This window comes from Macrotis lagotis, chromosome 1 (assembly GCF_037893015.1).
Source record: "Macrotis lagotis isolate mMagLag1 chromosome 1, bilby.v1.9.chrom.fasta, whole genome shotgun sequence".
Lineage (NCBI taxonomy): Eukaryota > Metazoa > Chordata > Mammalia > Peramelemorphia > Peramelidae > Macrotis > Macrotis lagotis.
Window position 1 is genome coordinate 516800872 of NC_133658.1, and position 23420 is coordinate 516824291.

At 37.5% G+C, this 23420-nt stretch overlaps 1 protein-coding gene and 1 long non-coding RNA gene across 5 annotated transcripts in view; both read left to right on the forward strand.

Moving 5' to 3' along the window:
* Nucleotides 1-23420, forward strand: part of BCOR (BCL6 corepressor) — a 145144-nt gene that overhangs the window by 40131 nt on the left and 81593 nt on the right. The gene's annotated exons all lie outside the window — the stretch shown is intronic.
* LOC141506949 (uncharacterized) lies at nucleotides 9735-20643 on the forward strand. Its single transcript, XR_012474036.1, has 2 exons — nucleotides 9735-10552; nucleotides 20328-20643. It is a non-coding gene; the product is annotated as an uncharacterized LOC141506949 (long non-coding RNA).

A 23420-nucleotide genomic window follows, 5' to 3' on the forward strand; every position in this document is an offset into this window, starting at 1 on the left:
TTGTCTTAAAAAAAAAGAGAAACAAAGGAGATACTGCAACCTAACGTATTTATTGTAGCACTTTGGCCTTTGTTTTCCCATACAACTCTTTCTGGTAAGATTTCTCTCTGATATCATCTTTCATTTTATTAAAGTTTATTATTGTTCCTCTGTCTTGTCCTCAACCAGACAAAAGGTTCAGGGAATGGGAAGAACATGTTAATTATATGTTTCTTGTAAACTGGCTTTTTAATCTTCCTTTTGGTGTTTAATTTTAACACTCAAGTTGATGCAAATATGCTGCTTCAAAGTTCCTCCTGTTCTGCTTTTGCTTCATTGTTTTTCCAGCAGTGTATTTTTGTCTGGTTTGTTTGTGTATTTGTTGAGGAGTATCTATTGTGTCAAAACACAACACATGTGGTATAGTAGAAAGTGATATTGGACTTGGAGGCTAAGCATCTGGGTTCAGGAGTTGGCTCTGTCCCTAAACAAGTCACATGACCCAACACTGTGCCCCTAAGCAAGCCATGTGATGCTTTGGACCTTTGCAGTATTCTTTTTTTCTTATCCAGAAAATGATGGGGTCAGGACTAAATGATCTCCAAGTTCCCTTCCAGATCTAAATCTATGACTTATGAATAAATATTTTACATTTATTAAAGCAAATGAGTTAAAACCCCTTTCCCTTTCCAACTTACAAAGTGTCAAATGCTAAGAAACATAAGAGAAACCAGAACTGAGGAAGGAGAAAAAAAAAGAGAAAAGAGGAATGCAAATTTATCTATGTCATATGCACACATATACAATGTGTGTTTGTGTGTGTGTGTGTGTGTGTGTGTGTGTGTGTGTGTGTGTGTCTCCCACAGTTTCCTTCCAAATTCCCTGTGTTAAACTGGTCCATACAATTATCCTGGGCTGCACTCTACAGCTCTGCAGACTTCCTGGATCTTCCATCAGTTAGTGCCTGAGGCGATCATTAGCTGTGAATGGACAACATTCTCTACCTGCCAGGCAACCCATCAGTTACCAAGCTAGGGAGGGAGGACAGCGGTACTGCCTCACCAGGGGCAGGCCATTTTCTAAGCCAGGGAGGGATTCTTTAGTGCTGTATGGATTCATTGGTACCCAATTAAACACTGTCTAGGGCAATAAACACAGTTGGGGCAGAAGCTGGAGGGGGGGAGGGGGAGAGGGGCAAGAAGAGATGAAGGAGGGGAGGGACAAGAAAAAAGTCATTAACTAAAGAGTGAAAATCTGATATGTGAGCAAAGGGAACGAAGTCCTACCCACCCCCACCCCCAATCCCAGCACGTGGAGGTAGGAGAAAAAGGAAATGTAACCCACATCTATCACCCTCCCATCTCTAGATATAGGGCCCATGGCAGCCCGAAGGAGCAGTTCTGAACAGACAGTGCTGGCTAAGAGAAAAATTACTTAAGTGCCCTTGTTGTACCTGAAGTTATTGCTCTTATCCCTCTGACACACCTTATACTAGGACAGTATAAATAGCTGTTGTGAGAGGAGAACTGAATTGGTGAAAAGCATAACGATCAGGTATACTGTGGAGCCAAATCCAATTAGAAAAACTGATTTCTCTACTTTTTTTTTCCTGCCAATTAGTAGGAAAAGGAAAGGTTGCATGTTTCAACCACAAATGTCTCTTAAGCACCTACTATGTTCAGAATGTTGTGTGGCTACAAAATTTGGATGAAGCACCCTATCCTCATGAAAATTACTGTTTGAGTAAGGTACCAATAATTCTAATATGAAATGAGACAAGTATGTCAGGGGGTGAAAAGAAAGTGCTGTTATATGGTTATTTTTTGTTTGTTTTGGCTTTTTTTTGGGGGGGTTTTTGCAAGGCAAATGGGGTTAAGTGGCTTGCCCAAGGCCACACAGCTAGGTAATTATTAAGTGTCTGAGGTTACATTTGAACTCAGATCCTCCTGACTCCAGGGCCAGTGCTCCACTGGGCCATCTTGCTTCTGCTAGGTCATTTCATTCAATCTTTTTGTTATTGTTTGTTCAGTTATGTCCAACTCTATATTGATTCCATTTGGGATTTACACACACACACACACACACACACACACACACACACACACACACATTAAAGTGGTCTGCCATTTCCTTCTGCTCATTTTATAGATGAGGCAACTGAGACAAACATCATGAAGTAACTTGCCCAGGGTCACACAGCTAAATATCTGAGGCCAGATTTGAACTCAGGAAGATGTGTCTTTCTGATTTAAGGCCCAGACTGTATATACTTCAGTGCCCTAGTTGCTTTAAAGTCCATTGAGGTTGTCACTTAGAATCATAGGATTTAGGAACTTTGGAACCCCCTGGCAAATTTGGTTGGAGATTAGGGGTAAAATGGATAGAAAGCCCTGGCTGATGCTATGTCATCCCTATGCTTGGGTGTCTCTTCGTGGCAATATGTGATCCCTAGGCAATCCTTCCTAATTATATAGGGTTCATCTAGGAAATCAGTGGAGGAAGACTCTGGGAAAGGGGTCTGGCATTCAGGGGACACATGGACTTGGTTAATCTTTGTCATGGAGAAAAAGCTGCGGAGGATCTACTATCACCTTTAACCTGCCCTGAAGGAAAGAGCCTTCTAGGGTTACTGCCACCCTAGTAACCCAGTGTTAGCTCAGAGTCTCAGAGAATACCCAATAGTTGAAGCAGACCTCTGTACCTTACTGTTGAGAACTATGACCATCATAAGGCATATCGAACATATTGGATTATATATAGTAGGCACTTAATTGCCTACCTTGTTGAATCATTGGTTAGGGTTTTTGCTTCTTTGATTTATTGTAAGGACATTTTCTTGGGGTTCTTAATTCAAAATGCAGTTTCTAGGACTAGCAGGTCACTACTGTTACTCCCTTATTGACACTGCCTCCCCTTTTATTTTTCCAAAGGTACAAATTACTTTAGTCCAAATGTTCACAAAAGAATGAGGTGAAAGAGCTTTGAAGTTTTCTTAAATTTTAAAACATAAATGCCTATTTCTCCAGTCTTTCAGAGGCAAGTGACTTATCATTTATTAAGCATGTATTATTTGTATGCAACATTGTTCTAGGCCATTTAGGAAATAAAGTTTATCTTCAAGGACTTTACAGTCTAGCTAGGAAAACAAGGCACATGTACATGGAGAGTTCTCATCAGACTCAAAATAAGGCAAGTAGAAAGACCAGAAGATTCTATTCTTTTGATACTTGGGGGGAAGATATTCATGGAGTTTCTGCCTATTTTCCTGTTACTAATGGTGACTTAATACCCTATTCTGACCCTTTGTGAAAAATTTATCTGGAATTGGTGTTCCTATCCCCTTATCCTACCCAGTAACCAAACCTAGGTCCACATATCAATGCTAAAAAGAAAAGAGAAAGAATATTTATTCAAGATTCTTGGAAGTTGATCCACTCTATTTTATTTTAGTAAATATTTGCTTACTTTTGTTACATTTGGAATTGAGTTGCCCCTCTCTCTCTCTCTCCCAACCCCTCATTACAGATCAACATTTGAGATATACATATACATACATACATATGTGTGTGTGTTTGCAAGTGTGTGTATATACACACATGTTGTCCCAGAAGTTTCTGCAGTCTTAAGCTTTCATAGTTTCACATACATTCAAATGGATGTGATCTTATCAGTACCTGCTCATCCATTATTAATCCCATGATCCATTGTTCTAGAAGCCTTCCTCAATTTCTCCTGGTAATTGAGGGTACTAGTGGAGAACTCTGAATATTTACCAGTCATCCCTTGATCTTCTCTTTCTATCCTATAATTCCTTGATACCATCTAGATCTTTGCTTATTTACAAAATTTATAAAATGGATAGACAACCAATAGTTTGCCTTTTTATTTCTGACTTTCTTCATCACATTAACACATTTGTACATGCATTTTATATATATATATATATATATATACATATATATATATATATATATACTCATATCTATTACATATAAGTTTCAGACTATAGAGGTAACTTTTGATTATAAATAGAAACTAAATTGCCATCAAAAAAATTGAAAATGAGCTTTAATGACTCCAAGCTTCTCATGAAAACAAAGACCTATCTTTTTAATATTAATATTCCACCTATATCACCTTATATCTTCAAGACTTTGATTACAGTGGTTCCCAAAGAATTAAAAATGAATATCACTCAAATGGAGAACCCTGTATATAGAAAAAGCATCAAGTTAAAAGGTTTATTCTTGTCTAGACTTTTGTTTCATTGACTTCAGGTAAGCCCATTGACCCCAAGACTGTTTTTTTTAAAGGCTTCTTCATTTGCAAGAGAGAAAAGTCTCAATCAAATCATGTGTGACATCTTAAATTGAAATTGTTATATTTTTTTGTTTTAAAGTTTAAATGTTACTTGGTTGATATATAATAACCATATTTTCTCATCCTCAGTAGAGGAGAAACAAAATTCTTGTAACAAAAATGCATAATCAGTATGCAAAACAAATTCCCAAACTGACCAGGTCTAAAAATGTATTTCCCCTATATATTTAGTCCTTCACCTCTGTCAGAAGATAGGTAGCATATTGTTATCAGTCCTCTTTGATTCATAGTTGGTTACTATGTTGATTCTAATTTTTAAATCTTTTCAAAAGTCGCCTGCCTTTTACAGTGTTGTTTGTTCAGAATATTCCAAAAGTTTTAATGAAGCATTAAGCTTGGGACATCCTATATAGTCTAGATTTTTCTTCCTTTTCACTCTGCACCAGACAATGTGAATCTTCTGAGGTTTTCTTTTAAATCATCCCATGTTATTTCTTCTTTTGATTGTTACTAGTGGCCAACAACCATTGGCTCAGTTCTGATGTTCAGGTGTGAAAATCCACTTATTTAGAGGAGCAGCTAGGAGGCTCATTGAATAGAGCACCAGCCCTGGAGTCAGGAAGATGTGAGTTCAATTTGGGCCTCAGACACTTAATAATTATCTAATTGTGTGACCTTGGGCAAGTCATTTTAACCCCATTGTTTGCAAAAATAAAATAAATGAAGGATATTTAGAGAGAATTCCACTTTTCCTACCAAACCCTGACTGATTGCTGCCCTCTTGATGTAGCAGTATTTGGAGAGGGGAATGGCAGAAGCTGGGGACCCAACCTTGTGAGAGTATTTTTTTCTAGTTCACTGATCTCTAACTTTCAAGTGTCACAAAAGCTATATTTCAGACCTGAACTCATTGTCAGACAGAACAAGTAAATCCCTGATCCAGGAGTCATCCCTGTCCTTTTGAGCACCTGGTAGATGTAAAACATTGGATGAAATGTTCTGTAAAGGAAAAAAAAAACATCTTGAATCCCTCTTCCTACTTTTAAGTAATCAGGAAGGACTGGACAGGGGGGAAATATGGGAGGAAATAGAGGATGAAAACAATAGTATTTGGTTAAATAAATTCACAGCGTGCCATAAAATAACCATGCTATGAGGTCTGGGATTTTATTATGTTTGATTTTGCCACTAGGGTGTTTACTTCCTATAATTTCATGAATATGTGATGATAATGCATTACCCAGACTACAAATTCAATACTCTGTACCCAAGGAGTAACCCTCAGGAACTCAGGAGTTCCTCAGGATTAAACTGTCAACAAATAATCCTTCTACAGTTGTAGATCCCAATGCAGGTGTGCAGAAATTAAATTGTAATTCTAGCTAATGGTATGTTTTGCTTTTTTCTAATAAATTTTATTGATTTTTTTTGGATATAACCACCCCAAAGTTCTGACCCTAAACCTCCCTCTAACTTTCCTCATAACAAAGGAAAACAGTTAATAAAAAACAAAGGACATAGAACGTGATCTAAGAGGACTGTGGAAAGTATCTAGATTTGAATCCCAGTGGTGCTATTTGATTCTTGTATAACCTTGAACAAGTCACAGAATCTCTGTAGGCCTCAGTTTCTTCATCTGTAAACAGAAGGGGTCAAACCGGAGAACTTCTAATATTCTTCTCAGCCCAAAAATGGGATTTTCTATGATTCTATGACAATGTAGGCAACACCATACAGCATCAGTCCCCTGACTCTTTATCAAGAGAACTTCTTCATCTCCCCCCCCCCATATCGCTTTAATTACTTAAAATTACAGTTTTTTTGTAGCCTTCATATTATCACAACACCATAGATTTAGAGCTGGGAAACACTTACATACATTATTAATATTGAGTGTATTTTCCTTGGTCTGCTCATCTTATTTTGCAAGCTTCCTCTGGGATCATAGACAGAGCAGGAAAGGACTTTAGAAGACCTGTAATAGAACACCTTCCTTTTACAGTTGAAGAAATTGGTACAAAGAAATTAAGTGACTTGCCGGTATTCACACAGGGTAGGAGAGGTGAGGTTAGAGTCATCTATAGAACCACAGTGCTTATCCATAGGAATGACTGTCAGAAACCTCAGCAAATTATTAAAGAACATTGTCTTAATCACATAGGACTCAATAAGGAATGAATTTTCACTGTCCTCAAGGAGACCTATTCCCAGAGCCATGATGATTCAAAACACTGTTGTTTGCCTTAGGGAAAGCAAACATCTTTCACTGGTAACTTAAAAAAAAAAATTAGGTGTTTATGGTGTATCAGGCAAAGTGTTAAGTGTTTTACTAATATCTCATCTGATTTTGGGAGGAAGGTACAGTTCTTACCCTCATTTTACAGTTAAGGAAACTGGGGCAGAAAATCCAAGGTCACACAACTAATAAGGGTAAGCTAGGTAGGTGGTGAAGTAGATAGAGTGCTGAGTTTAGAGCCAGGATGATCTGAGTTCAAATCAGTTTTCAAGACATTTCCTAGCTGTGTGACCTTGGACAAGTCAATTTTGCCTTGATTTTCTCATTTGTAAAATAAGCTAGAAAAAGAAATGACAAACCACTCCTGTGTCTTTGCCAGGAACATTCCTGATGGGATCATGAAGAATCAGACACAACTTAAAAAACAACTGTGTTAAAATAATAAATGACTGAGGCAGAATTTGAACTGTCTTCCTGACTCTGGGCTCAATACTGTTGTTCATTTCACCACAATAAAGGGAACCAAAAGAGTTTCCACTTCACCATTTCTTCTCCCCTTCAACTTTGAAAAGCTTTATATCCTTTCGTGAGCGTAGGAATTGAGGTCACCAATTGGAAGTTCTGAATGTCAGCATTAACATAATAGATTTTATTATTATGGAATCATTGGTTCAGAGAATCATCCAATAGAATCACAAGTGTTAGAGCTGACTGACATAGAAGAAAGGACACTGGATTTCAAGGCGATGACCTGACTGATGTCTAGGTTTTGCTTTGCCAATAAATAGCTTGGAAAAGTAAATTTAAAAGATTCTTTAAAACAAACACTCATACACATATAAACTACATTCTTTTTCAATTACATTTTGTTTTTATAAATTTTGAGTTCCAAATTCTTTCCCTCTACTCCTTTGAGGAGGCATGCAATTTAATATAGATTATACAAGAGTGTAGTTATGCAAAACAAGAAATGATTCTCTTAAAATCATTTCCACACACACTGTGTCATTTATGCTCACAGCAATAGCATGATACAGGTAACAAAGGTATTATTCCCATCTTATGGATGAGAAAGGTGAAGTATGAAGAGACGACTAATAAGACCTGACCAAGATCACACACACACATCTAATTAATCAAGGAGCCACAGCAAGAAATGAGATTTTTTCCTTAGTTCTAGTCTGATACTTTTTTTTGCTTGCAAAGTTGCCTCACTTGTTTTCCTTACCTGCAAGATGAACTAGATGGTCTTTAAATTTTAGTTTGCTCTTACAATTTTCTTCTAATCATACCTTCCGTTTTTTTGTTCCCTCCCTCAATAATGTGGGAATGTCTGTCAAGGGTCTTTTGAAATCATGATTTTTTTTTAACCAGAACCTCCATATTAATCATCCCTCAAGGACTCAGAAATCAAGTCAACAATTTAAGAACTTGGGGCAGCTAGGTGGCGCAGTGGATAGAGCACTGGACTTGGAGTCAGGAGTACCTGGGTTCAAATCCGACCTCAAACACTTAGTAATATACCTAGACCTCAAACACTTAGTAATTACCTAGCCGTGTGGTCTTGGGCAAGCCACTTTAACCCCATTGCCCTGAAAAACCTAAAAAACAACAACAAAAAAAAATAATTTAAGAACTTAACTTCTCTCCTTTTAAAAAATAAAATATCTTTTTAATTAAATCTGATGGCTAGGAGACTTAAAAGATTGCCTAAAATGATGCCTATCAAAGAAATCCATAGGATATTCAGGGTGATATTACCTCTAACCCATGAAATGGGTTGAAGAAAGCATCCTATTCATGAGAAAAATGATGTGCCATTTTGTAGATGTTCTTAATTAGGGCTTGCATCTGGATTTAGACAGCTCTTCTTTGGGAGGTTCTGGCACACATCTTCAGAAGCTGTCAAATGGAGGGTACCTATACTCTGTCAATGATCCATGGACTAGAAATAGAAGCATGAATAGCTGCTCCATCAAGAAGTAGGTTACTCTCAACATGCCTAGAAGGACAGCCCAGTCACTGATTTCATTGATAACTTTGTTGAATTCTTTTTGGACAATCTTGAGTTCTCATCCTTTGCAGCCTCAGGGCTTCTGCTTTGTTATTTTGGTTTTGGCTGTCCTCTGGACATATTTATAGATACTGTTGTCACTTGTGCTTTGGTTATGTTTTCCCTTGCCTTCCCCACTGAATTTTGGATTCCTGAATGATAAAAACCATGTTTCTTCTGAGTTTTTCCATAATACCCAGTACCAAAACTGGTATTTAATATTTATTAATGGGCCAACTGAGGACTCAAAAGCAATTATATCATCAGAAACTAGTTCTCTATTTTGAATAGAATCAGAGATTTTGCCTGATTTTAATGAGAGAATAAGTTTCTAGAATATTCCCTCCATTAGCAGAATGTGAAAAATTGAGAAATTAAAAATAAGGCACAAGTCAAAGTTCAGTTTACAATTTAAGTTGTGAAAATGGCAGACAAATTTCACTGTGGTTAAGGGGAAAGTCATTTATTGATACTTAAGTAATTTAATGGTTCCATTTTTTTAGTGATCCCTATTCTCCATCAGTTCTGTTAATTTAATGAATATTAAGAGCCTACTATGTGGAATGTGCTCTGCTAAAAACAGGAAGACACACAAATAAGAAAAAATATTTGCTCTATAGGAGTGTATATTCTAAAAGGTGGATATAACATGTACACAAGTGGGAAAATAGAGGCTCTATATTTCCAATAGGGATTCTTGACTTGGGATCCATGAACTTCAAAAAATGTATTTATATAGGTTTAAATACATTTTAATGTATTTCAAAATATTTTCTTTTTTAAGCAAATATATGTGTGTGTATATCTACATATAATACGTTTAAAAACTTTCTGTTGAGGAGTCCATTGGCTTCCAGATTCCTAAAAGAGTTCATGCTATGCAAAAAGAGTTAAGAGTTCCCTATTCTAGAGGCAAAGAATTCTAATAATGGGGAGATCAAGAAAGGTGTAATAGATAACCAGCTGTTGTACTGGATTTGAAATAAGTTGAGGGTTCTAAGAAGGGGAGGTGAAAAGGAAACATTCTAACAATGTGATACTCCTTGCATGAGACATAGGTGTGGTGGTAGAATGTCATGGGCGGGGGGGGGGAGATGGGGGATGGACAATGAACAGTCCATCTTGACCAGGAATAATACAATAACAAGTAACACAAGATGGAAAATAATATGAAACTTAATTGGAAAAGGAGGTAGGGGCTTTTTTGTGGAGGGCTTGACATGCTAAGCCAACCAATGGGGGGGGGGGGGAGGCTGATTTTATCCACGGGAAATAGAGAGCAACTGAAGATTTTGAAGTAGGAAGGGGTGATGTGATCAATTTTGTGATTTATGAAGTTGTCACTTTGCAACCATGCAGAGAAAAAGACTGAAGAAAGAGGGATTGGGGGTAGGGAGACTAATTAGGAGGCTAGTGCAGTAGTCTTGATAAGAAGTGATTAGGGTGCCAAACTGGAGAAAAGGCATATAAATGGAAAGAGGATAGATGCAAAAGAAGTAGAGATGGAGTAACCAGTCTCAGCTCTTGGATATAGTGGTTGAATGAGAACAAAATTCAAAGAAGACTCCTGGGTTGGAGATATGGGTAACTGGGAGGGCTGTATCCTTGAACAAAATAGGGAAACCTTGGGGTGGGGGTGAGTTGGGCTATAATTTCTGTTTTTGGACACATGGAGTTTGAGATACCAAGGAACATCCAGGGATATGTCCAGGACACAGTTGGCTGTACAAGATGATTCAAGAGATAAATTACGAGCTGGACACATGTACACACATGTATGTGTGTCACATATACCCACACACATGTATATGTCATCTGCATAAAGATCATAATTGAATCCATGGGAACTGGTGAGATTACCAAGGGAAAGAAACATAAGAGACATAAGCTCTGCCTAGGGCAGAACTTAATGAATAGAAGAATAATGATCAGGAAGAGGGAACTGAGAAGAATCTGTCTTACAGGTAGGAAAATACTGTCAAATGATACAGAGGGATTAAAAAGAAAGAGTACAAAGAAAAGACCACTGAATTTAACAGTTTAAAAACCTCAACAAATTGTTTTACATGAATGTAAGGTGATATTACTAGGTTATAGGTTATTAGAAATAATAAAACATAAACATGGAAAAACATGGAAAGATTCACATGAACTGATGCAAAGAGAAATGAGTAAAGCCAAGAAAACAATATATTTAATGACTTAAACAACAATGTACACAGTACCAAAAAACAAGTGGCCCCAAAGAAGAAATACTTGAATTTCATTTGGTAGGCTAGGAAGTCCACAGGTATGAAATATTATATATGGCATCAGTATTTTTTGATGTGTTGATCGGTTTTGTTAAAAAAATATATATATGTAATTCTTCCTCTTTTAAAAATGTCCTTTATTTTAAAAGATGGTTCTTTGGTGTTAGAGTATGGAGAAGAGGAATACAGAGGGAAATCGAGGTGATATAAAACAAAAGATAATAAAAATCTGATTAAAAAAGGACATCAATTGGTAACCTTGGATAGTTTTAGTCAAATGTTACTTTGGACTGTTTTAGTCAAATTGAAATCCAGATTAAGAGGGACTGAAAAGTGATTGAGAGATGAGGGAATGGAGATCACAAATGTAGAGGAGGGTAATTCATCCAAACTTCATCTGGGATTCTTTCCCATGACTATCCATTAGGCCTCCACCAAGTATCTACTCCATCCACTGGAAGCTAAAGTCTTGATCTCTTGCATATACTAGTATAACATTTAAACTATCCATCAATAATCCCACTTTCTTTGGGGAAATCATGTTTCCCACATGTCATCTATATCATTTTTGTTGGTGAGGAACAGAAACTCGCTTAAGATCCATTATGTGTCTCTCCATTATTGCCCTTTAGGTATTTTTGATGGTTTGGAGACTTTAATGCTCTATAATTTATTGCCATATAGCATCATCAATTGAACACTAGTGTTAAAAAAAAAAGAGAGAGAGAGAGAGAGATTTCCATATAGGAGGACTGTGGGATCATTATCCTATCAGGCATCCTAAGTCTCTCCCATCAACCTTTCTTCATGCCTATTCTTACAACTAATGTTGTCTTCCCACTTATCCAACCCCTCCTCCCCCACTTTTAGATAAAGGGCAAAAGGAACTTGTCCCTACAATGTTAACATGGTGGTGCCAGGTGCTTTCATCTGGTTGAGATGAGATGCTTCCTCCCTTTGACAACCACCATGCTCTCTCCCCACAACTTACCTTAAAGTACCCTATACTTCTGGAGCCTACCTTGTTTGTCCCTCAATCTCCATGAGGTCTTTGAGTTGTTCTCTAGAGGTTGAGTTGCCCCATCACCCAACAACTGACCCCAAGTTCAGGCTGTCAGCAATGTTCTGAAGATCCCTCATCCATTCCAACAACAAATTAAAAAAAAATTTTTTTTTGATGCCTTTTGCCTTTACATTATAGTCCTTGGGACAAAGCAAACTATTACTTAAACAAAAAGTAGCAATACAATGACTAATATTTGACAGTGTTTACACTATTCTGTCCTGGTTGTTCTTATTCTTAAGGGGATGAGGCGAGAACTTTGTTTCATTTTGACTTCCAGGATATCACTGGTTTTCTATTACTCAATTCAACTTCTTATTTTCATGATTTTTAATTCTTTTACATCATTGTAGGCACTATACTTTGAACTTACTTATTTCCCACTGTTATTCGTTCATTCAGAATATCATGGCCCCTGAACTCTTCATGTTTGTCTTTTCTTACTGTACAAAAGCATCCACTATGATCACATTCCACAGTTTTTTTCATGTTTCCCCAATTGGTGGTCATTTACTTTTTTCCCAGTTATTTGCTACTACTACAAAGAGTGCTGGTATGATTATTTTGGTACATTCTGTGCCTTTTTTGTTTGTTTGTTTGACTTGCTTGGATTTGTGTCCAGTAGTGATATCCCTGAACCATTTTGAACCCATTTTTAATTAAATATTTTATTTATTTTGAGTTTTACAATTTTTCCCCAATCTTACTTCCCTCCCCCCACCCCTCACAGAAGGCAATTTGTCAGTCTTTTTTTAAATTTATTTTTATTAAAGATATTATTTGAGTTTTATAATTCCCCCCCATCTTACTTCCTTCCCCCACCCCCCCCACGGAAAGCAATCTGTCAGTCTTTACTTTGTTTCCATGGTATACATTGATCCAAATTGAATGTGATGAGAGAGAAATCATATCCCCAAGGAAGAAACATAAAGTATAAGAGAAAGCAAGATCAGACAATAAGATATCAGTTATTTTTTTCTAAATTTAAGCTAACAGTCCTTGATCTTTGTTGAACCTATTTCTTGTATAATTCTAAACTATCTATAAAGTTTAACAACTTCTCAGTTTTTGCCACAACCCCTCCAACATTGTCTCTATTATTGTCACCCTTGTCAATCAAGGTGAGGTAAAATCTTGGTGACTTTAATTTGTATTACTTACTTTTCATGAGTTGAAACATTTTCATAGGGTTCCTGAAACAGATTTGCCTTAGGTTTTGACATTCCATAACATTTATGGCATAGATCTACCCCATTGGCTCATGACCTTCTTGCCCCTTGATTTAGTCTTGACTGACTACTCCATCCAACATTGACCTCTCCTATCTGAAAAATTCTAAAATGTTCCAGAACTTAACACATGATACAAAGATTGTCTTGTCTCCCCAATTTTATTGCACCACATTGAAACTTTTTTAAAAATGTATTTCATTAAATAATTCTCAGTTACATGTTAACAGCCATCCTTTAAAAAAATGTAATTTCAAAATTATCTCCCTCCCTTCTCTGTCCCCCTTTCTTTGAGAAGACAAACACTTTGATTTTGATTATTTTTGTGAGGTCATGCCAAACATGCAAAGGAAAACAACAAATAAAATAAAACAATAAAAAATACAATTTTTTTTTTAAAGTATGCTTCTATCTACATTCAGAGTTCATAGGTTCTCTCTCTGGAGGTAAATAGTAGTTTTCATCATGGGTCCTTTGGAATTATCTTGACTCTCTAGATCAGAATAGCTAATTTTCTCACAGTTGATGATTCTTACCTAATTGTTATTACCGTGCACAATGTTCTGGTTAGGCCCACTTCATTTTGCATATCTTCCCAAGTTTTTCTGAAATCATCCTGCTTGTCAATTCTTTTTTTTTAGGTTTTTGCAAGGCAAATGGGGTTAAGTGGTTTGCCCAAAGCCACACAGCTAGGTAATTATTAAGTGTCTGAGGCTGGATTTGAACTCAGGTACTCCTGACTCCAGAGCCAATGCTCTATCCACTGCTCCACCTAGCCACCCCCTGCTTGTCAATTCTTGAGGGGTTTTTTTTAGGTTTTTTTTTTTTGCAAGGCAAATGGGCTTAAGTGGCTTGCCCAAGGCCACACAACTAGGTAATTATTAAGTGTCTGAGACCGGATTTGAACCCAGGTACTCCTGACTCCAAGGCCAGTGCTTTATCCACTACACCACCGAGCTGCCTCATGCTTGTCAATTCTTAAAGCACAATTGTATTCCATCACAACCATATATCACAATTTGTTAAGCCATTCCATAATCCATGGGCATCCCTTCAATTTCCAATTCTTTGTTATCATAAAAAAAGAGAGATGCTATAAATATTTTTGTACAAACAGGTCTTTTCCCCTTTCCTTTGATCTTTGTGGCATTGTTGTATCAAAGAATATGCAGTTTTTATAAACCCTTTGGGCACAGTTCTACATTCTTCAAAATGGTTAGACCTGTTCACACCTTCAGTAAGAGTATTTTAGTGTCCATTAGCCTTCTAGCATATGTGCTCTTTTCTTTTTCTATAATATTATACAGTCTGATAGGTGTGAGGTGGTACCTCAGAATTGTTTTAATTTGCATTTCTCTTTTCAGTAGTAATTTAGAGCATTTTTTCATGTGAATATTTATTGATAGCTCTTCTGAAAATTATTCATTTCCTTTAACCATTTGTCAACTGAGGAATGGCTCTTATTTATGTAAATTTGTTTCAGTTCCCTATGAAGTTGAGGAATGAAGCCTTTATCAGAGATACTTGTGTCAAAATTTTTTCCCTACTTTACTGTTTTCCACAAGTATCATATCTTTTTTTAAAGCCTTTTTTTCCTAACACCATGCTTAGTAGTAGTTTAGAACACTTAGCATACCATCATTAGATACTTTTTGAAATCATTTTCAATTCATCAACAAATGTTTGTTACAGAATATTTGAAACTATGGTTGGGAAAGATGAGAGTGTCATAACAATGGATCAATAAACATTTACCAAGCACCTTCTATAAGCCACGAAAAACTGGGATCAGAACTTAAGTGTTCTTTCCAATTAGTTGGATGCTCAATACATATTTATTGGTTGCAAAGTAGGACCAGAGGTTTGAAAGCTATATGAAAACCTGGCAGTCTTCCTAGTTCACTTCTCACATTTGGGACTGAAGATTTGTCCCAGATAGTAAATGCTAGATGTGATCTTCCAACCAGGTGTTATGAGTTCTAAAGCTACATTGAATAAATGGCATTTAATGTGGATTTTATAGCTATAGGTGGTCAAGTGGTAGAATAACTTCATGATAGCTGGAGATAATAAGGAAAAGTTATCATTGAATGAATAGATTATATCAAGTGATTGGTATATGTTGAAAATTATTTCTGAATATTAGATATATTTCAAAAGAAAGTATACTGTTCTCCCCTGACTTCTTAAAGATCTAACCAAGAAATTAAATGTTTTGAAAAAAAATTGATATAATAATGTATTAAAGATTAAGTGATAATTTGGGAAATTATTGGGAAAATTCTTGCTAGGTTCTAGATTCCTAATGGCTATCTTCTTTTTTTAGCTTCTGTTTTCCTGGGCAATAGGTACAAAGGAGAGCTCTCAGATAAGTCTTTGCCTATTTTAGACAACAGCATCATTTCTGTCACCTTGAAAGTCCAGATGGTTGTGTATAAGGAGTAATCAGGGATCGAAAGGCTTCCTTAGGTCTCTAGTTAACTGAAGGAACTTTTTGAGATCCAGATGAACTTGACTGGGGCAATTGTGGGTGAGATATGGACTACATTATTTCTGAGTTGATCCAGTTTGGCACTGTCCCCACAGTCATGCCTATCCATTAAGGTGGAAGATTAGTGGATTTCAAGGTCAAGGTAGCATTGTGGGAGGCTTTCATAGTGAGGTGTGACTCTGATCTGATCTGTTGCTTGGCTAAAGCATGGTTCTAGCTCTGACCTTTAAGAGACTCTAGGGGGCAGCTAGGTGGTATAGTGGATAGACCTGGGTCAGATACTAGTTGTATGATCCTGGGCAAGTCACTTACCCTGGACTGCTTTCTAAAAAAGAAAAAAAAAGATTAACTCTAGAAAATCACTTCAATACTGAATTTAGAGTCAGTTCTGTCTTTTTGACAAAATTCAAATGGATGTGGGGAAAATTTTTTGAAAAGAGTTGTCATAGAAATAGTGACTTGCAGCCTAGATTTTATTAAAGTCATTCTTCATCTAGAAGAAGAATTAGGGTTAAAAGAACCATAAATGTAAAAAATGGGAAGAATGTCCTGTAGGCCAAGTTCCTTATTTATCCAATTGAAAAATGAGCTCCAGGAAAGTTAAATGACTTTTTCAGAGTTACAAATAGTAGGCATCAGAAGCCAGATTTGAACCAAGATCTTCTGATTCTAAAGCTAATATTTATTCCACTGAAACAAAAATGAAAGAATTCCTTGGTCCAAAGTCTGAGGTAATGGTTTTTGTCCTTCCTTCTAGAAGAAGACAATGACACCAGGGAGGTAATGTCATGGCTAGCACATGAATTGGATTGGGGGGGGGTGCCTTATTTTCTCCTTCAGAGCCTTTTTGGTTCAGTGGTCAGATATGAATCAAGACTGGAGATTTTGAGGCAATTAGGGTTAAGTGACTTGCCCAGGGTTACACAGCTAGAGACAAGTTTGAGGCCCCATTCAAACTCCTGTCCTCCTGACTCCAAGGCCAGTGCTCTCATCATTGTGCCACCTAGAAAGGATGGTTTGGGCAGTCTTTATTTAAAACTTTGCAAAATATATTTTAAATTAACATTCATTCAAAAAATTTATCTGTCACCTACACTACCTCTTCATTGAGCAAATTTAAATCAATTCATAGTCAATAAACATAAACACCTTTTATGTACCAGACCCTCTGCTGGACACTAGAGATACCAAAAAAGGCCAAAAAACAACTCCTGCCCTTGAGCTCCCAATCAAACATCAGGGAAGTCAGAGTTCAAAGGCAGGAGGTAGAGAGGAGGAAGGAGAGATTTCTTGGCATGAGAAGTCAGCTTGTAAAGATCCCTGAGGATGGATATGGAATTCATCACACACACACACACACACACAGACACACACAGTTTTCAACTTCAGTTTCCTCATATGAAAAATGAAATGGTTGGTTAGATGATGGTCATATCCAGGTTTCTGATGTCGCATCCCTGACCCTCACACAGCTCCTCCCCTCCATCTGATTGGTCTCTGCTTCTTTGTTTCAGCTTCCAGGTCTAGGGGCATAAAAGGTTCCAGCCTCATGTAGTCTTAGCTTCTCAGACTTGGTGGGAGCCCCATATCACTATACCCTGATGACCAATCGACCAGATGGGTTTCCACATGGAGACAAGTCCAGAGAAGCTAAGTGCTGCTATATACCCTTCTTGCAACAAAGACAAAGTGAAACTTCTTCATTTAATTTTCAGTGACTTTTCCAAGTACTTTATTTTACCCCAATATAGACCTTGAATTGAGAGACCACTGGCTTTAGAGCTGTACCTACATCCAGAGACATTTTCTGTGGAAAAAATGCTACCCCCTATTCTGAGACTTCCCCTTTCCCCCTACATACACATTTCAAAGCAGTTACATAATTATAGCTCTCATTTCTATTGCCCTTTAAGGTTTGCAAGGCTCTTTCTTCACAACAACACTGGATAGTTGGTAGTGCAAGTGTTCTTATTCTCACTTTACAGATGAAGAAATTGAACCCTAGAGACAGGAAGAGACTTGCTAAATAAGGGCTATACAGCTGCTATGGAGGATCATGGAATTTTAGGATTTTAGCTTTGGAATGGTCTTTTGAGATCATCTAGTTCAAGTCCTTTATTTTATAAGTGAGGAACCCTAAGTATGGAAATCTGATTTGCCATTAGAATTAAAACCTAGATCACTTACCCTTAATTGAACCATCCATACAAAACTGGGTTTCATCACCTATTAGCTGTGTGACTCTGAGTAAATCATTATCACTCTTTGAGGTTAAGTTTCCTCATCTGTAAAATGGAGATAGTTCAACCAAGACTGATTGAGCACCTACTATGACCAAGAAACTCTACTAGGCAGTGGGAAAGGGTCTAAAATTTACTGTTAATAATATTATTATTAACTTGACATATAAACTCATTTAAATATGCTTGATATTCAGGCCACTTTAAAGTCCCTCTCTACTTAGCTCCAAGAATGAAAACAGAGAAAGAGGAAGTTCCTATTTTGGGGCTTAGTGCCAAACGGTCAAAACCTGATGAAGAGTTAACTGGAGAACTTAAAGGCATGCCTGGACCAAGAGGGAAGCATTGGCTCTTCAGTATTAAGTTTCTTTGGAATACTGATAAACTGAACTAGTGACTGCTTCCAAGTTATGATGAAAGAAAAAAAAAAAACCAAGCTGGGATACCCTATTGCATTGTGGCATAGTAGAAAGTGTACTTTCAGGGGTTAGATTCCAATTCTAGCTCTTCTGTTTACTATAGAAATGACTCTGGAGAAGTGACTTTCCTTTTTTTGAGACTGGATCTTCCTATCTTGCCCAGGCAAAAGTGCATTGATCACTCAACCGGCTCAGTGTCATCACTATGGGAGCTTTCATCTACTCCATTTGATCTCTTCTTTCTTATGATGGGTTGGTGGTTCCCTTCTCCCAGGACCTCATCATAATGGTTCCAGACTTAATGTGGGATATCAGAAATTCTCTAGCCCACTGCAATTCAGAACTCTCCTGTTTAAAGTTATCAATCACTTTCAGCCTCCCCCAAAACAGAGATTATAGGCTTTAAGGTTCCTTCCAGTTCTAAATCTAGAAATAGAGAACTAACAGGAATGAGTACTAGTCAATCCAACCAAATGTTATTAAAGTTGTTGAATTCAGATAAGCTCTTTTAAACTTATAAGGTGACTCAAAGAAATGTGTCTAGAAAAATAATGTACAAGTTACAGTGAACTCTGCTTTTTCCCAAACTTGAGGATAAAGACCCAAGCTTGATCCCCATTTTTGACTCTAGCTGTGTAAGTTACTGTGAACAAATCATTTAAATATATCTCAGCTTTGGTTTCACTTCTAAGTCTTAGTCTCAGAAAGAGCGTCAAGAAACTAGTCTTGCCCATATCACAAAGTTTTTGTGAGTGAGGCAAGCCTTTTAGTTGCTCCATAAAAATGCATACTAAATTGGACAGAATAGGAGCCAAGTTCAGAGGGGAACGTCCCTGTGTGACAAGGCTGAGGTCCTTCAGAAGTGTTCTAGTTCAGGGTTGAGTGTCTTTATTTCTATTTCCTCTAATTTGCTTTTCTCTCAGAATCTTCCAACCGGGACTATAGAACATGGGAGGAATTTCTGCTCTGTTTCATATTTACTTCCTATCCAGCTGCATTTCTATAATAGGAACAATGGAGCACTGACCGATGGTGCATGGGGGCGGGGGTACGTCTCTTTCTATTAGCTTATCTGCTCCCAGTTCTGGTGTCTTAGCCCCACTCAATCTACTTTTGAGTGTCCCCTCAGCTATTCCTATGTAGTTAGTTGTCTCTCTTCTCTACCCCCCATGTCTGTCTGTCTGTCTGTCTGTCTGTCTTTTTCTCTTGGAAAGAATCCAGAACACAGGCCCCAGTGGGTTCTTAATATTTTCCCATTTAACATTTCAACCTACAAATTATAGAGGCTTCCCATGCAGTGTGAAAAATCAAGAATCAAATTATTTCCTTTTTCATTTGTTCCTACACAGCTTTCATTATCCCAGATCAGACTAGAGAATATCACACATTGGCAGGGCTTGATATAAAAGCTTCCTATGGGTGTGTAGGGAAGCTTTTGGGTCCTAGTTATGTCTTCTCTGACCAGATACATCTCAAGAAGGAACATGGCCTGCTTTCAGACCCCCAAAATTTAGGATTCCCATACCTATACTCATCACATTAAGCTTCCTTTCTCCATTTCTTAAAATCCAGAAGCATAGAAGGCAACTCATTGACAGTTCTCTCCCTTCCCCATTCCTCACTGGTTGCCACCATTTTGGAGGCTCTCTGGGATGGTTTAAGACATCTCTCTGTGTTCCTTTCTTTCTCTATGTTGGGCTGTTCCCTTGATCTCAGTTCCCCTACTAAGACTGACTTTGACCTCTATAGATTTGCTTGTACCAGACACTTGGTCTAGGACATAGTAAGTGCTTGCTAATTACTTGTCAAATTGAAGTGAATTGATTACATATTAAAGACAACAGAATAGGGATTATATCCTTTACATCTTATTCCTCTTCCCCCCAACTACTCCCAACCCCACCCTAGAAGTTGTTTCTCTGCACAGCTGTGTCATTCAAAGATGTGGTAGTACCACTCTGGTAAAGGCCACCCATGACAAGTCCTCAGGAAATTGAAGAGATGTGTTTTCTCCCAATAGTGAGTCTCTGACTTTGTTCATGCAGTTACTTAGACAAGTGGAAGACACAGCTGCAAATACACCCAACTTGGGACAGAAGAGTGGGTGTGAATAGGAATAAATGGCATCTAACCAGAGATGTTGGAAGAGGTCAACTACCATATTGTTTGCAGTCTCTGAAGTATATGCAGGCACAGCTTGAAGGAGGTGTCACTGATGGAAGGGGGGACAGCAGAAGGTTAGCAAAGCCAACACCAGTTTCCCTGAATTTTAATGCTTATGGGAAATCTGGCTTCAGTTCCATCTCTGAACATTCTTGTTTGTGTGTGTATATATAAATAAAAGGATGAATTTGTAGTGTATATGTGCATCTTTATATCCCAAAGAATTCCAGTGGGCTTTACTGATATAAACTCATCTCTCAACTCTGAGTCAGCACTCCCCCTTATAAGCATTTGCAGAACTCTTCCTTTTTATAGAAGGAACACTGAAATCATTCTCAATGGTCCTTCCCCAGACAGCAGGGAAGCAGGTCAAACATGCTGTTTTCCATTTTATAGATTTATGCAGAATAAGAATTTGCCCAGTGACCTCAGGGAGGCGTAACAATGAGGTATGAATATTTCCAGTTTCTATACTGTCTATTGCTGAGTCCCCAGAAGACAGTTTTTTAAATCTTTAAGGAAAAAGTCATCAAGTGTTTACAGAATCACATAATGGCCAAGTTAGAAGGGACACTGGGGGCTCTCTAAATCTCCTGGCAATCCTCCTTTACTTGAATACTTGCAAAAGGGAAGTGGAGGAGAGCAAAAGGGAGACCCATTACCTCACATTTCAATTTCTGGTTTGCATAATTGTTGGGATATATTTCCTCATACTGAACAGAACTTCCAACCACTGTTCTTAGTTCTGTTGATCAGGGTCAAATCTCCCCTCCACAAAATCACCCGACAAGGGTTCAAAGGTAGTTATCTGAATCTTCTCCAGACTAGTCTCCCCCCCCCCCAAGATCCTTTGACTGAACCTCCTGTGGAATGATCTTGAACATATTCTCATCATTTTATTGGGAATCTCTCTAGTCCATCAATGGAGCCATGAGCCCCACAGATTTACTGCAGCTTAGGACTAGGGAGGAGGAAGGTTGGAGAGCACAGATAAGATACAATAATCATTATATTCTTAACCATAATAACATACAGCAGAGTGGTTTTTAGTAATCAGTATGGTGTTCCCCAAACTAGATTGGATCACAAATCCAGGATTTGTGGGTGGTTAAGTGTGAAGCTGTGAATTTGTCTGAAAGCTTTGAGCATGCTTATTCAGAGGTGCAAATTGCTTGACTGAAAATAGTTTTAAATCCCCCTACTCCAGGAGTAGAGATCTAGGTTTTGGGAGTTGTGTACTGAATAATGGGGGTATGAGATTTAATATCAAATAAACTTGGACTACAATCCAGGGCTATCCTTGAGAAATCCTAGAACAACTTGTCAAGATCTCTCCATTTCTCCTCTGATAACTACTTTTTGTTAGGATTGTCTGTATGTTGTTCATCTTATGACTGACCTCCTTGAGGGCAGAGATTTGTGCCATTTCTTATCTGGCATCACTAGCACAGTGCCAACACTTTTGTGGGGAGGGGATAATCAGATTTGGGATTTCATTAGATTAAGGAACTCCTGGTATATTGAAGTCCTTGAGAAAGTTTCCCAAGGCTCTAGGAAATACTCAGTACCTACAAGGAACTCTTGTGAGATGCTTTGGAGGGTGATGAAATGATGTGAGAGCCTTACCCACAATGAATTTACTATTTAGCTGAGAAGATCAAAAATAAATGAGAAGTTAAATAATCCCCCCCCCCCCAAACAATAAGCTGTCACAAAGCAGTGGGTAGGGAGTAATGCAATATAACCAAAGGAGGCAGAGATCACTGGAGGGATAGAGAAGATGCAGAATCCTGTGGGGAGGAAAGATTTGAATAGACAGAAAGGCAGGAAGGCTATTCCAAAATGTCAGACTACCAAAAATGGTTTTAATAGGTGGGCCAGTTTGATTTACAGAATGGGAAGATTAGATATAAGATTAGAAGTTTAGGTTGGAGCCATAAGAGAGAACTTGAATGCCAGTTAAAGAAATCCATTTGAATTCGTTTCTTTTTTTCTCTTTTTTTTCTTAGTAGCAGAAAATATTGAAAGTTTTCAGGCAATGTTTAAAATTATAGATATTTATTAAAAGCTTACCATGGATTCAGCATTGCATTATCTTGTAGGGGATTCAATATTCATAAGAATGCAAGCTCCTCAAGGGCTTAAATTTTCCTTGGAGTCCTTGGTACCTGGCACAGTATGTTACTATTAATTAACATTAATAAATAAATGTTAATTGATAGGTGTCAACTATGTGCAAGGCAGAGAGAGACAGCATGTCATAATATTGGGCTGACTTTAGAGTCAGGAATTTGTGGGTTCAAGTCTTTACTGTCACAAACTGGTTATGTGACCCTTGGGTGAGTCATGTATAACTAGCTCTTCCATAAAATTCTCTTGAGATTATTTTAATTTCAGGGCTATGGATAGATTTCAAAGTGCCTGAACTGTTTCTTTTATTCTGATAACTTGTTTCTTTAGCATTATCTTGTTATCTTAAGCAATCCTATGTATTTTTTTTTATAATTAAAAACATTATTCTGAGTGGGAGATCTGAAGGCTTCACCAGACTGTCAAAGATACAAAAAAGGCAAACTCCTGCTCTATGATTGTAATTATAGTCAAAGTTGAAAATTTGCAACCAGTAGTTTTTCAATATATTGTGAGTTCCTCAATCTAATGAAATCACAGGTCTGAACATCTTCTCCCCCCAAAAGTGTTCAGAGCACTGTGCTAGATAGGTATAACAGATAAGAAAAGGCCCAAATCTCTGCCCTCGAGGGGAATTAGTCATGAGATGGACAACACAGAAGAGTCTAACAAAATGTAGTGTCAGGAGAAATGGAAAGATCTTGACAATATCTTTTCAAGAGAGAACTACAGCAGAAGTGAGATCTTGAAGAAATAAGAATTTATAAAATAAAAGGAGAGGAATGAGTAAATTTCTATGTACTAGGGATAATCAAATTTACAAAGACTAAAGAGTTATGGAATTT